The following is a 16,170-nucleotide window of genomic DNA, read 5'->3' on the forward strand; positions in this document are numbered from 1 at the left end:
CTGTTAATCCTATCCTCACCAAACTTGGAGGGCAGGTTGAAGAGAGGCAGCCATAGACGCCCTAGTGTCTTTAGCTTGAACAGTTCTGTCAAAATGACCACTGCAGTAGAGGAGTGTCCAGGGGAGGTCCCCATGAGTTTCACATTTCTAGTGTACACAGGATACAGAATTATGTAAACATTTTGATTGAGCAGAAACTGCCTGAAAAACATCTCCATTCACAAACCAGCACAAAGCTTCATGACCATCTTGAAGTTTGTGGAAAGTTCATGCTAGTCGACCTGCCATGTATTTGACTTCCCAACGCACCAACTGTCCAAAATTCATCACAAACTTTGGTTTGTGAGCTGTTTTATGCCCAGCCCTATAATACTGACTATACTGACATGTGATGGCCAATGGCTAGATACTATTAAATGTGACTGACTGACTGACTTTCAAATATCTGTGGGAACAGGCCACAGTGATAATTGTGGAGAAGACGATGAAAGAGAGTGAAAGATAGTATGGCAGGATAGCACCAAGACAGAAAAATCTAAAGGGAATATGAAGAAAGAGGAGCCAAAGAAGGCCAGGATCAGTTTACACTCCAGTTGGAGTGAGAGACAGGAAAAGAGCCGCAAACAAGGAAGGAGAGGGAAAGGAAGACAACCCTGAATTTCTACATCCTTGGCTCTTGTATGTTTTCGTGTCAATTCTGTTCTTTACACTGATTAATTTACTAGATTGTTTATTATTAGTTAATGTATGTGGACTTGTGTGGGTAACAGACAGGAAGATGCATCCTCCAGTCTGGCAGTTCAGTGCATTATCTGAACTGGCACTTAGTCACTGTCTAAACTGCAGCCTCAAATAGTCTCACACTGACAAGTGTGCTGGAGGATACTGCTGCTACTGGACACTTGATAATATCAATAAGTACAGCTTTTGGGTGAATGGAATTTTATATTTTACACTTTCTCCCAACAGTGCACAAAATCATCTTGCTTTGGTATAAGGGCAGCAAAACTGGTTAGGAGAAGGAAGTACCTTGCTCAGTCAAGCATCATTTTTTCAGTCCACCCCTATTTGAGACTGTTGGTCACTCTGTGGCAGTGCTGGAAGGGATGGCTCTGAAATATTCATATCGTGCAGAATGCTAAAGAAACTTTGCAGAACCATGAGGTTTATGAAGCCCCTAAAAATGCACCCTGTTAAGCTGCATGTCTTCACTGATTTGCATGTATTTTACAGGGATTTGCTGATTTCCCATCTCTCTGAAAGGGCAGCTTTTCATGGACTTTGGACTGCCTGACAATTTAGGACTTTTTCACATATGGAAGATTTCTTATTTCAATTGGTTTGCAGTATGTACTACAATTCCTGTGCTGACTCAACCGTGCATTTGAATAGCAAATACCTGCCTTGTATTTTTCAGACTTTTTTCCTCAATGCAGATAGATAAACGGCAGCAGAGAGGTTTAAAGGCAATATAAGCCTCATGTATGAAAATGCTGCTAATCCTGGTATGGGGTTCTTGAATACTTAATACAGCACTTGTCCTGACTTCTGAGAATTTTGCATTCCTAATGCTTTTAAAATTCAGCATACAGCCTAACCTAAATGGCACACAAGAAGCAGCTTGACATTTTGGTTTCATTAGATGTTTCTTGTAGTACACAGTACCAGTTCTAAATGGATGCTCCTCACTGCAAAAAAAGAGAGAAGACATTGGGAATACATTCTCCCCCCAACTTCCTATTGCAAACAGAGTGCTTCTTAAGGAGCCAGTGTTTATTTAGTTAAGGATCTGTTAGGGTCTCTGTGTGTGACAGTCTTCCTTTCAGGCAGGATATGAATATCACCTCTGTTTGAGCTGGGAGCAGAAGCAGGTACAGGAGAGAAGTGTCCTAAGGAGATTGCCATGAAAAGAGCAGTGATAAAGGGGTAGTTCTGTTGGGCAAAAGGAAGGGGAAAGAAAAGGGCACCCTTTACACAAGAAACAACAATGTGTTTCCAGTGCAGGGCCTTGCTAATAACACAGAATGAGTGATGGGTGTCACACCTTGAACTAAAATGGGGTCACAAACTTCCAAAAATTGGAAAAAAATCTCTTTTTAGCAAGCAGTCAAAATGGTTGTCAGTTGGATTACAAATGATCCTGGGCATATGTAATCCACACAAACCACTGAAGCATGTTTACATGCCAACAGCATGTGTCTGACCACACTTATCACTTAGAATATCATGAGCTATAAGGATATGAACCAGTCTAACCTTTTTTATGTTGCTGTATTGTTAATAATAATCTGTTAGCAAAACCATTCTATTTGATGATTTCTTTTTCCTCAGGGGATTATATCTTTCATTACTTTATGCTATATTGCTATGGACATGCTTATTCTTTTCTATTTGAATATCAGCTTAGGCTACTGTTATGTCTCTTTAGTTATTTCAATAATTAGAGACATTTTGGTGATCCTGAATGGCAGAAGCCATATCTGGGTTGTTGTTTATGGCAAGGCTGCCAATCAGTAGTGTAAACAAACAAATGCTAATGGACACAGCATGTGAACCGGAGAGCTAACCATGCTTTCCTGATAGCAATTTCCATAGTTATAGCAGGACATTTTTAGTAGCTGCAGTCACAGCAGCTGCTACAAGGAAGTAGAGGCTATGTCCCTGGAGGGCTTCATTCCCAGGCAAAGCAGTCTATCCAGGGTTAGTCATCTACAGAGCAAGCATAGAACCATAGAGTTGGTAGGGACCTGCAGGGTAATTTAATCCAACCCTCTGCAGAATGCAGGAAATGGCCAGAAGAGACAAGCACCTACACAATCCCTTCTGTCTTATGTTGCCTCCTCAAGGAGGCAGAAGTGGTCTGGGGCTGCAATGGCCATCATTCTGCTCTGGGCACGGTCATTCCACTCCCAGGGTGATTGGTGCCCAGAGACTGTCATTCAAAATCCATTCTGCATCTATCATGATCTCCATGTGTGGTAATGTATTACAGTGAAACCCATGCAGGTCATTTGGTGTTCCTGGCTGCTAGGATGTACAAAGGGCATTCAAGCTGCTCCCATTGTTCCCAATGGGCCTTTAGTACATCCCCTCTTGATGCATTCCTGCCTGTCCCCAGTGTCCTGCTTGACATCAGCAGCCCCTCCAGGTGCCTGCCAGCCACAGACAACCTCTCCATGCCCCAGGAAGAAGCATCCCTCCCTTGGACTGCAGCTGCTTCTGCTTAGTTGCCACCCTGGCAGTCTGCATGACAAGGCATACCAGTTAGGTATTGTGAGCTCTCCTTTTTCATATGAAGTCCCCACTGGGAGTGATTGGAAGTGATGCCAGTGCTTTGCAGATGATACTCTAGCATTTGGTCAATACTTCATTGTTTGACCATAGAGTTTGGCTGAATATTAGGGTGTCACCTGGGGCACACTGAAATCACTTTGGGCTGTGCCAGAAGTGATGTCAACACAGCAACATCATTACGTAACCAGCAAGGTTCTTCCCACCTCCCATGGTGAGTCTCCCACTGGTTGCCAACCTTGTGCAACTCTATTCTAAATATGCACACAATCCCCCTATTACTTTAAGCAGAAACACAACTTGACTGTTAAAGGTTTTGCAGTGTCACGACTACAGTGTCTTCATATACTAACATCTTAGGTTTTCTTAGTTTCCCATCAACCATTATATCTCAACAACTTTGAGAAGGTAGGTCAACCTGAAACAGAATGACTAAGTACATTCTGACTCTCTTTGAACAGTTCATGTGTCAGGCTATTATATGGCAGTTTTGTATTAAAGCCATTCAGAAAATTTTTTCTATGAAATCATTCCCCATTCCTCTAAAGGATATTAGCTGGTCCCGGGTTCCCACCTTTATAGCTTAAAATCTCAACAGTTGCTCTCATTTTAATGGCAATGCTTTGGAGAAGTTCCATGTTTGAAAGACTGATCAGAAGCTGGAACTTGTCTCAATTAACCCAGTACTTTTAACTGCTCTGCTGTATTAAAGATCTCCAGGGAAATAAAGTCACCATGATAGCCAGCCCTTAGTTAGACTGGCTTTGGCTGGGCCCCAGTCATTCTGTACCCAAGAAGCAGCACGCTCAGCTACCCAGCATCCGACTAGTCTTCCCACTGTAGCAGCTGATGCTACTGCCACAAAGGGTAACTTCACGGGTAGACAGTGGGGCACTTGTAAGTAGAGTACACAGCCTTAATTGTGGGGCTAAGCATTAAAAAGCCAGATGGCCTCCTCCACATGAGTACATCTCCACACTGACATCTCTTGTGCAGAGGTCAGGAATCTAATGCATCCAGCCTCGGTATTTGCAAGCTTTTTTCCTACAAAACAGGAATTTGCAGTGATTTTAGTAAGGCTTTGTCTGCTTTGTCTTCTTCAACAGCCTCACTGCAGATTTTGCATGTAGCAACCATGAGCAGCTGAGCCTGGATTTCAGGGGCACATTGCTTGTGCGTAGACATGCACGGGTCTGCTGCTTCACCTCATGTACTGTATTTCCATATCAGAAGTGAGGTGGCTGACCCCACCATATAAAAGAGGCAGTTTGGTTACCCGGAGCACTGTGGGGCGGACATGAATAGAACCACCAGGATTCCCAGTGCCATGTCTGTAAAAAATACTCAGTCCTGTTGGCTTAGCAATGGAATGTTGGCATTGTATTAAGAAGGTTAGAGAATGTGACTTTAGAGGCAATTATTATTATTAAGAAAGAACTGTCTTGTTGCTCTGTATTTGCTTTCCATAACACTGAACTGTTCTCAAATGCCTCCTCTTGTCAGTTTTCTGTCTGCCTTGCCTCTTTTTACTGATATTGATGGGGTTGTCTTCTAAGTCCCTTAACAATAAAGGATACTCTTGGACTGTTTAATCTAGCACTTTGTCTAATGGCTCCTATGAAAGACGGGGATGGAGCAATTTGCTCCACTCAGAGTCGGTCTCTTCCTTGACAGATTCACCAGCAAGATTGTCTTAAAAACCTTCCAGGCTCAATAGCATTAACTATTCTATTTCTGAACCCTGCTGCTTTTAACTCAGAGGAAAGCAAATGCAGTGGCTCAGCTAGCCTCTGGACTTTGGGAGGGGGGAAAGGCTTAAGGAAAGCCTGGCTGCTGAGAGTATTATAGCTAACAGAATGGGCAAGAGTCCAGGCTTCTTTCTGGGAAGTGAGGCTGTCTTGCAAAGTAAAAGAGACTGAGGGCCAAACAGGATGTGGTACCGTGGAATCTGTCTTGGAACTGTAGATCCATTTCAATCACCTCTGCAAGGAGGTTTCAGGGCATGTTTCAAGAGCCACTGAGCTCTCTTTGCCTATCCATGATGATCTCTCTCTCTTCTGAAGCCTTTCTCTCAGCAGGCTGGCCCAAGGGCTTTGCACACCTTGGGGTCTAGAGTTCCCCCCCTCCTTGCCAGTTGAGGAGTACTCTGTTCTGTATGGCAGGACACCTGCCTCTCAGGCTGGCACACTGTTCTTTCCACAACCAGTGGAATGGCTCAGTAGTCTAGGCTTGTGCCAAAGCCAGACCTGTAAAGACCTGACAAGACACTGCTGGGCCAGACTCCATCTTGAAACCCACTCTTTCAGCTTGTCCTACAGGTTGGGAATCACAGGCACCAGCTGACTCATGCATTGCCTTCCTCCCCCCTCCCCTCCCCCATTCCATTGAATTGCTGATCAAGTGGCCTGGCCAAAACCTGTTTGTCCAGAGGCTCTTGGGCAAACTTCTTTGTTTTACACCCAGGACTCATGCTTGGCTCCTCTGTCAGGGGAAATCTTCTTCCCCAACCTCAATAGCTAAACCCATCAACATGATGGTTCCTTTGCTTAGACCCATTAACTCTTTTGTCTACAGCCATTAACACCCATCTCCTGCCTGGGCTCCTCCTTGCCCAACATCCTGCTTCATGGGAAATTCCACCCTGTGCCTACCTGAGCTACATCATGTAGACCCCTCCCCAAAAACATATATAAATAGTGGCTTCACCAAGCCACCTTGTGTCTTTCGGATTCAGGACCCATTCTGTGCGTGTTGCTGCTTTCTCTGCCTCTTTACTCTTCAAGACCGGTAATGATACTCTTTTCCCACTCTGCATTTCCCTATCTGCCTGACTGATTGTGTGCTAGATATATGTTTGCCTATATTATTATTTTCCTTCTAATAAAGATTAATACTATTTTTACTATAAACCTGTTGCCTGGCTTGAGTTCTTAAGGGTGTAATCACCTCATAAACATTGGCAAATGATCCGTTTTGGTACATTACCACCTCTCAACTAAGCAAATTCCCCACAGCTGAATATACCCATGTCACAGGACACGTGAAAAAGTGTGTTTCTGGTAACACATCCAAGCCTCTGCAAGGCACAGAAAGAGTGGACCCTGACAGCACCAGAGCTGATGGCCTCTTCCACCCACCATCATGGGTATAGGGCAAGCAGGCCAAGTAGGACTGCCAGCTCCAGCTTGGGAAATTCATTGGGATATGGAGGTAGGTTTGCCCGGTCTTCCCAGCTACCTGCAGGAGATAGGAAGGTAGGGTGCCAGTTCCAGTTTGGAAAATTCCTGGAGATTTGGAGATGACAGGGATCTCAGTGGAGTACAAAGCCACCATCTGAAGCATCCATTTTCTCCAGGGGAACTAACCTCCATAGTCTGCACTGTAATTCCAGGGGAGTCCTAGATCCCACCTGAAGGCTGGCATCCATAGGTCCAGGCCACTTTGAATTCTGAGCCATTGTGATGGAGCAAGAAAGTAGAGGTAGCTGTGGCCTTCTAGTCTTTCTCTTTTCCAGGGCCAAGGCAGGGGAAGATGAATAGGGCAACCCAAGCTCCCAACTTCTGTTAGAAAGGCTTTGGTGGCGTCGGTTCATTTTTCATATTGTTAGAGGTTCTGCCTCAAGATCTCTGTTCTGGGGGGATTCAAATACAAAACACTACAGGATACAGGATCCTGTCAAAACTCCTTAAAGTTTACTGACAATATTTGATCCTAAAACAATACCCAAGGTAAAACTGGATCTCATTTCATTGGTGGTGGAGAAGAAGAAGAGTTGATTCTTATATGCTGCTTTTCTCTCCCTGAAGGAGTCTTAAAGCAGCTTCCAGTCGCCTTCCCTCTCCTCTCCCCACAACAGACACCCTGTGAGGTAGGTGAGGCTGAGAGAGCCCTGATATCACTGCTCAGTCAGAACACCTTTATCAGTGCCATGGTGAGCCCAAGGTCACCCAGCTGGTTGCATGTGGGGGAGCGCAGAATCAATCCCGGCATGCCAGATTAGAAGTCCACACTCCTAACCCCTACACCAAGCTGGCTCTCTAGTGAGCCACAATGAGCTCTTGATGTCCACCAAATTCCTTGTAGCATTTTGGAACAAATAATGTACCTATGATTTAAGCATAGTGTTTTAAGATTTGGGATCGCTTAATCATGAACAAAATCTCCTCAAGATCAGAATTATTGACAGTTTATTAAGGAGCGAGTTCATAAACATCTTCATCAACCACCCAAATCCTATACAGTGCTTTCAATTCTCACTGATCCTAATTAGGGTGTGCCTTTAGTTACAATTGGCTTTTTCACTCATAACCAAATAACTTTTTATTCATATTTTCATATAATGTGTTGCTGTTATCCATAAATATCATTAATAGTGTCAAAATAGGTGATATTAAAATGTTATGTGATGAGTAATCCTCCTATTTCATTAAGTAGATCCCACATTATCCATGTACTACATCCCAGTTTCATTTGTCATGAACATGTTACCTGTTTCTTACTACTAGATGTAAGCTCACAAATTCCATTTTATTAACTTGGGCAAATCCTTGTTTCCTTTTTGAAGAAAAACTCTGTAAAAGAAATATTTAGAAATTAAGGGCATCATAAAATTGAATGCATGTGCTGCATCCATCTGTATATAGAAAAGGTAATAGAATAATGTTGCAAATATTTTATTTTTCAGTTGCAAACCATTTCACAATTCCAGTAAACATTTTGTGAAATATTTGCATTGAAATTATTTCGCTCTGATTTTTTTTAAAGGTTTAAGATATTCATTTTTTTACTGTCAAAATGAAAAACCAGTATCAGATCATTCCTAATGGCAATTGATGCATTAAATTTGCAAGTGACATGTATTTGTTTAATAAGAATAATGGATGAATAGAAAGTCAGTCTTCACAACATAAAATATTCAGCCTGACACTCAAGTCTGCCTGTTAAAAAAGCCTTTTCCTGTATGATTGATAGGAAAATCAGAAAAATTTCTTTGGAATCACCTTATGTAGGAATCTATCACTGTAAGGGCAGCAGAAATCCAGCTGGCTATAAATTCTATTGCTATAATACCAGAAAGCCACACAATGTTGTCCTTGCGTATTTCTAAGTGTGATGGGACCAAAATCAATGATGGTTTGGTAATTAGTTGCTCCAAACTGATGGAATTAATGTCAGAATTAATCCTGGAATGCTCGAAATAAGTATGGAACAAGAGGACAGAATTAAGGCAGAAATTTATGAGGAACTCTCAAGCTATTAAATCAAATTAAAGTATTCATTTATGTGATAAATTTAGTGCCATCTTATTTGACCATATGGTCCTCAGATGTCTCTGGTAGTTAGATAATAAGTCAGAATAAGGAAACAGTGAAGAAGAGCTGGGTTTTTATACCCACTTTTTACTACCTGAAGGAGTCTCAAAGTAGCTTACAATCACTTACCCTTCCTCTCCCCACAACAGACACCTTGTGAAATAGGTCAGGCTGAGAAAACTCTGAGAGAACTATAACTAGCTCAACATCACCCAGCAGGCTGCATGTAGAGGAGAGGGGAATCAAACCTGGTTCTTCAGATTAGAGGCCTCTGCTCTTAACCACTACACCAAGTTGGCTGTCATATTTCATAATGAGCTGAGTTTGATTCCCATGAATGTTTTAAGTGATGGGGTTAGGTCTCAACCTTGGGATGTGTGAACTAATAATAAACAAAAACTACATTTTGATCAAGTACAGAATGCATCTAGCTCAAGTTCCTCATGCATACACCCACTTCTACATGCAAGAGAATCGCAATAGTGCTTCTAGATCAAAGGATACATCTTCCAAGAAGCTTTGAATAGAAATTAAGCTTGAGAGTGGTGGCTTGAGTTTGATGGGTTACAAAGTTAATTGGGATGGTTGGGAGTTTGATATTCCAGAGAATCAAGCAAACATATTTTCTCTTTTATTTTGATTCAATGGCCTACTTTTTGAAGTTTTTGAATGAAAATGAACAAAAAGTAATGCAGATTCAAATTATTTCAAGCTAACAAAATACTTTCCAAGCGCTCAAACTCTTTATGCAAAAGTGGACATCCTGATGGGGTATAACTGATGAGAAGAGAAGAGGCCTGCCCTCAGCCCTGACCCGGAAACTACAACTGGTTCAAAATGCAGCAGCCAGGATCCTCACAGCAACACCGTGGAGGTCTCATATCCGGCCTATTCTCCACCAGCTGCAATGGTTACCAGTTGAATTCCGGATCAGACTAAAGGTTCTGGTTATTACCTTCAAGGCCATACGCGGTCAGGGCCCAGTGTACCTGAGGGACCGCCTCCCCGCCTGTGCCCCCAAAAGAGCTCTGCGCTCTACTACCACCAACCAGCTAAGGATCCCTGGCCCTAAAGAAGTCCGTCTGGTCTCGACCAGGGCCAGAGCATTCTCTGTTCTGGCCCCTACCTGGTGGAACAAGCTCCCAGAAGAGATCAGGGCCCTGACGGAGCTTAAACAGTTCCGCAGGGCCTGCAAAAAGGAGCTCCTCCACCAGGCATTTGGCTGAGACCAGACGTAATCAACAGCGACCAAGGGCCCCTGCTCCCCCCCCACCCCCCCTCAGAATTCAATAAATAAACCACCCCCCTCAGAATCCCAGCAATAAGCCCTGGACCTGTTTGTAGTACTATATTGTTATACCGTTATATTGTGCTGTTATTTTTGGTTACAATTATTAGTTATCAGTTATACATGTTACAGACTGTTTTATGTATTGTTCTCTGTTATGATGTAAACCGCCCTGAGCCTCCGGGGAGGGCGGTATATAAGTATGATAAATAAATAAATAAATAAAGAGTTATTCTTATGCATCATGCCTGTATTCATTCTTGAGCCTTTCCCTCCAAGCAGAATAGCCTTTCCCCCTTCATCACTAAACATGCAAATAAATCTGAATTGAAGGTGCTGATTGGTGTAACAGCTGCTAATGCTGATTGTTCCCTAGAGATCTATATATTTGTTTCTGGTAGGCAGAGATGTTATGGGTATTCTCTGAAAATAGGGCACTGATTCTCCAGATATAGTGTATTCTCATCCAATCTCTTACAGTTTCATAAACATATTACCAAATCCAGGAAAGCATTTTAGGAAGTAATCCGAGAAATATGAGAACTTATTATGTAAGATAATAATATGTATGTATTATGTAATATGTAAGATAATAAAAATATTTTATTTCTATACCACCCCATCCGTGTTAGCTCTGGGCAGCTTACGACTTTTTAAAATCATACAATACAAATAAAAAATTAACTGCAACAATTTAATTCTCATGTAATATTATGTGAAGACATCAAGGCTTCTGCCCTGTCTCTCACACTTACACAGACCCAGGTAAGAAGAGAGAACAGGAAGGAAGGAAGGAAGGAAGGAAGGAAGGAAGGAAGGAAGGAAGGAAGGAAGGAAGGAGGAAGGAAGGAAGGATGAGGAAGTTAGACATGAATTAAATCATAAATATAAATTTAGGTTTTAAAATCATTTTAGATCTCTGTTCCCTTGGTAAGATGTTATCAATGATACCAACAAGGTGGTGGGTTCTCCATCTTTGGAAATTTTTAAACAGAGGTTGGACAGAGAGGGTGTTTCTGTGAAGGTTCAAGGGGGTGGCAGGTTACAGTGGATGAGCAATAGGGTTGTGAGTGTCCTGCACAGTGCAGGGGTTGGACTAGATGACCCAGGAGGTCCATTCCAACTCTATGATTCTATGATTCTATGAACTGTAATTTCTCCCTTTTCCACGTGGTTATATTTTCATGTTTCCTGGGCTGTATAAAGCTATTGAGATGGAAGGAGAAATTGCAGACCTGAAACCTGCCAGAGACCCACATAGGCTAATTTGTTTGGCAATTTCCTTGGAGCAGCTCATTACTTTCAGTGGGAAGCCAAGCAAATGAATTACAGAGGCCGCTTTGAACACAGGCAGGTATTCTAACTGGTAAATGACAAAAGGGTTGAAGTGTCTTCCAATTAGTCTAGGTGGCAGGAAATCAAAAGCTGCAAAAGCACAGATTGTGAACCGGGAATAGGAGTTTAAGGAGGAAAACAGCTCTACGGTGGACAACATCTGCAGGCAATGGTGAGAATGCACACCTGGCAATGACTCTTTGTGTCAAAATAAAATCAGAGTCAAGTAGCACCTTTATGACCAACAAAGATTTATTCAAGCACTCAAAAGCTCATGCCTTTAATAAATCTTTGCTGGCCTTAAAGGTGCTACTTCAGACCAACACGGCTACTCATTTGAATCTATCTTTGTGTCAAAGGCATCGAGAAGACCGGCAGAAACTTGCAGGCGGGCATGGGACTACAACACCCAGAAATCTGTCCTGCAGCTCAACTCCAGTGCAGGGGGGCAGGGAAACCCAATGGTAAAAAGGAGGAGAGGCCGAGAAGAAAGGCCCTGAAGAGTCCACCACCACACTTGGCTCAAAACCTTTATTTAGAGCTGCTGTGGTAACTGCAATTGAACTTGGGGCATTGCCCATGCAGGACATCTATTTTGCCATTAAATACAACCTCTTTCTTGCTACTCTTCTATACCACTGATTAATTCTCTTGGATGATGAGGAGGAGGAATGCAAAAAGCTCAGTCCATTGAAAAGAAAAAACAACACAGGTATCAAGTGTAAAACTGGTGTTTGGACGAACATGCATTCCTCTTTGCTGGGCACAAGTAGAGAGACAACCTTCTTAAATCTAGAAAGAAGTCCTTGTAGAAGAGTAGATTTGATACATCAATGCATCGCACTGTGGATATACTAAGGATAAGAACTCTACATGGCCTGGAACATTGATTGGTGTGTCTGATGAGAGTACTTCTATTGCTTTGAGACTGGAACTCTGTTTCTGAAATGAACTAGATTGTCAGAGGTTCTGTTTCTTGTATGCCCTGAATATGTACCTTGTATTTTACTTGTTGGTGTGTGTGTGTGTGGAAATAAGCTTTTCTTTAAAATCAACTCTCTTTTTTGCACTAGGTAGACATAGTGTTCAGAAAAAGGAGGCAAACCTTTTACCTGAGATACCCCAAGGAAAATGTACTTAGATCATCATGTCCTAAAAGCAGCTATAGGTACCCTGAAAGTGACTTATGCAATCATATAACTGAGAAGAACTATTGCCTGTTTCGTGCATGCATGCACATTGCATTATTTCTCTTCATCTGAGTAAGGTCCCCTTGATAAGTGGCAGCTGAATTTAGGCTCTAACTCAATTGGAAAACATTGAACTTAAAGTGATGAGAAAGGTTGTGAAAGTTTCATCTGTGATTCTATATCTGTGGCCCATTCATATGCATTAGTTGCCACTTGATGTTGTGACAGAATGTGTGTGTGAACCGGCCATTAATCACTGATAACTGAATATGCAAACTCAAATCTTTTCCCATACTCTACTTACCTTAGAACATCTACTTTGGCCTCCTGGCATTTGTCCAGGCTCAGTTGATGCTGACTTTGTTCTTCTGACGGCATCTTCCTTTATGAACCCGCGTACTAGCTTACATTATCATATTGGTTCCTCCACACAATCCTTTCCCTTAGAGGGGGAGTGGGCCAGTGGGTTCTTATTTTTAGGACTTTTTTGAGTGTGGTGTCACTGGTCTGGAATGAACTACTGCAGACGGCACTTTCTTTGCCCATGTTCAAGAGAACTTGTAAAGCAGCCGCTTCTCGGCTAGTTGATACAATGTTAGTGTTGTGATGGTTTTAAAACTGATATTACTTGGCACAATGCTATTTTTCTGGTTTTAATGTCTATGCGTATGAATATCTGCAAACATTTTTGAATCTCTGGAGTGATGAGAAATGCTTTAATTGGTTAATAGAAAAGTGCTGAGTTCAGGGTGATGTGAGGCAATATGAAAGCCTGTAATGTTTTATTTATTTATTTAGAAGATGGACATTTATTCCCTTTCCCCACACACAAAAGTCATTTACAGCAGTGTTCCTGCATTTTAGCATTGAAAGAACTCTGTGAGGTAGGCTAGACTAAGAGAGAATGACTGGACCCAAATCACCCAGTTAGCTTCCAGGGAAGACTGTGAATTTGAAGCTGAGTTGCCCAGATCCTAGTCTGATGATGCTCTAATCTAAACTGTACAACGTTGGCTCTGGTGTGGTTCTTGCAGTGTCATCTTGTCTGTAGTATATCTTTCAGACATGCAAAACATTACCCTAGGGTCCAGTTAACTAGTGAACATCTATGAATGGGTGATCTGCCAATGGACTGGAAAGTGCTTTCCACTCCAGTGAGTTATCACTTTCTCTCCCAAACCTTTATATGACAAATCCTTCAAATGGTTGCCACCTTCTTGAACTAGGAACTGGGTTCCTACAGCATGCCTCAACAGCGCAATCCTCCTTTCAGCTGCAACCCTTGCTTAAGCCCTGTTATATGACAAGTAATGATGAACAGAGTGGAAAGTTCTTTGAGGGCCTTCTGGAGTTGACAGTGTTCAGCTACGATTTGCTTAGCCTCTCATGCAAGACGCGCCAAGCTGCTATGTCAGTGTGGCTAACTATGCTCCAAGGCAATCTTGCTGGATTTTGATGCTGAATGGCCTATTGAAGATGACAGCACAAGGTTCCCTGCAGGATATTCCTTGCAATGAATGCAGATTTGAGAGGAGGGCTATCCCTTTATTAATGTCTATGTCACTACCCACTCTTAATCTGCAAAAGGAATTACATGATGAGGCATATCTAGGGCACAGGGTGAAGGCCGGGCTTTGCCCAGGCAGGGAGTTGCCTAATCGCTGAATGTAGCTGGAGCATGGGATGTGCTGTGTGATTACAAACATATAAAGCTCAGGAACATCTCATCCTAATGACAATCGCCAGGATTTGGAAAGGCCAAATAACCTTGTTATGCTTGGTACAATGCACTTCACTTTATTACAGATTTGTTTTCTAGAGTTTCTTGCTATTATCATACGAGGAGCGGCACCCAAGTCTTTATGTTTCTAATCTCTACATGTATCAACACAACAGGATATGCTGCAGGCGGGAGAGGCTGTTTAACCTCCAACTGGCATCTGAGGGATTTACACTGCTGTTTTATGGGAGGGGATTTAAGGTTCATCATCAGGAGGGGTGCTTGCAGGACAGGAACCAACACGTGGGGAACACAGAAGTGGGGAACACATAAGGACTTGCAGGGAGAACTCACTTCTCATTTCCTGAAAAGCTCTATAGTCTTTCCCTTCCTTCTTTTCCTTGTCTCTTTCACACCCACCCACAACCTATGTTTATCTGTCAATATCTTCAGCTTTCCCATATTCCCTTACCCTGGCAGCATCTACCTGGGAAAACTATGGTCCATTTGTGGCAGCTACAAGAACTTGCAGAAGGCACTTCATTTTTCCTGGTATTCGCTGCTCCGCACTCTGTACTTTTTCCCTCCTCCTTGCAACATTCATATCCTCATTTCTACCTGCTTTATTCTCTCTGTCTCATGTCCCTCCATCCTGTCTTTTATCTGCCCCCTATCTTCAGCTATATTTCTAACTTAATTTATGCCCCACCTTTCTCCACAATGGGGATCCAAAAACAATTTACATCATTCTCCTCTCCTCCATTTTATCTTCACAACAATGCTGTGAGATAAGTCGGGTCTGCATGACTGGCAGAGTGCTGATTCAAATTTAGGTCTCCTAGTCTGGCAAATTTAGGTGTGGCGGCTTCTGTTGAACAATAGCAAGCAACCAGGCCTGGGTGAGTCTTGCAAGTCATGTGGTAATGCATCACCTGTTGGTTGCTGATGGGTCTGGCTCTGATGAGTCCTCCCTCGAGGACTAAAACAGTGCTGAAAAGGGCCCTGCCCCTTCCATTCACAGATAGTTACTATCTCCAAATTTCTAGGAGCCATTCCGCACCGGGATCCATGTAGCAAATTGTTTGCTGAACGAAAAATCGCCATTTTAAATAGTGGAATTCGTCGTTATGCATACCTGCCTTTGTACTGGAATCCAGTTGCGTTTCTATCGTTTCCCACAGGGTTCCGGTCTCAGCAAAAATCGCTAGAAAGGAAGCACTATTGCTGAGCTGTGTCCTGCCCCTGGCCGTCAAGCAGTCAATGATCAGAGGGGAGAGCCAGGGGGAGGGACTTTGTAGAAACCACAACAATGGTAACGCACAGAACTTTCCCGCTAGTGTTGCAGATTGGTTGCAGGAGTGTAGCGCTTTCCGGAGGGTGAATCCACTTTTTGGGATTTCCCTGAAAGCGCTACAATGAAGCGCTTTTTGCGGATCGGTTTCAGGAGTGTTGCAACTCTAAGACATGGGCTTGAGATGTCTCATGATAAAAATAACACAGATTTATAGAGGATAGGGCTATCAATGGCTACTAACCATTGTATCTAAAGGAGGTGCAATGGCTTTCATTCTGCACTCCACAGTCAGTTCCTGAATCCCCAGGGGTGCAGGTAAATTCCTAAAGTTTCCAGTGAATGGTGGCCATGGCTCCTCTACAGAAGAGAGTGGTGAGGTTGGAGGAGGGTAGAGGGTGAGGAAAGGAGTCAAGTTGTAAGTTAGGGCTCAGGAATATACCCAGAGAAGTAAGGACTGAATAGGGGTAGGACAAGTTATTCTGCTTTAGGCAGGTTAGTCTGTTGTAGGGATGCAATAGTTTACTGATGGGTGAGAAGAACCAGGGAAAATTCTGAGATACCAGCTAACTTTGGTGGCAGAGCAGCTTGTAAACTAATCCCACAGGAAAAGCCAACAGGAACTGAGGAGCCTCCAGTTCAGGACAAGTTAATCCAAAGGGATGATTCTGTAAATGCTCAGGGTAATATAGATAGGACACAGTAGAACTTTGTCTACAAATGATCTGGGACTAGGATTGAGT

Source organism: Paroedura picta, chromosome 4 (assembly GCF_049243985.1).
Source record: "Paroedura picta isolate Pp20150507F chromosome 4, Ppicta_v3.0, whole genome shotgun sequence".
NCBI classification, from domain to species: domain Eukaryota; kingdom Metazoa; phylum Chordata; class Lepidosauria; order Squamata; family Gekkonidae; genus Paroedura; species Paroedura picta.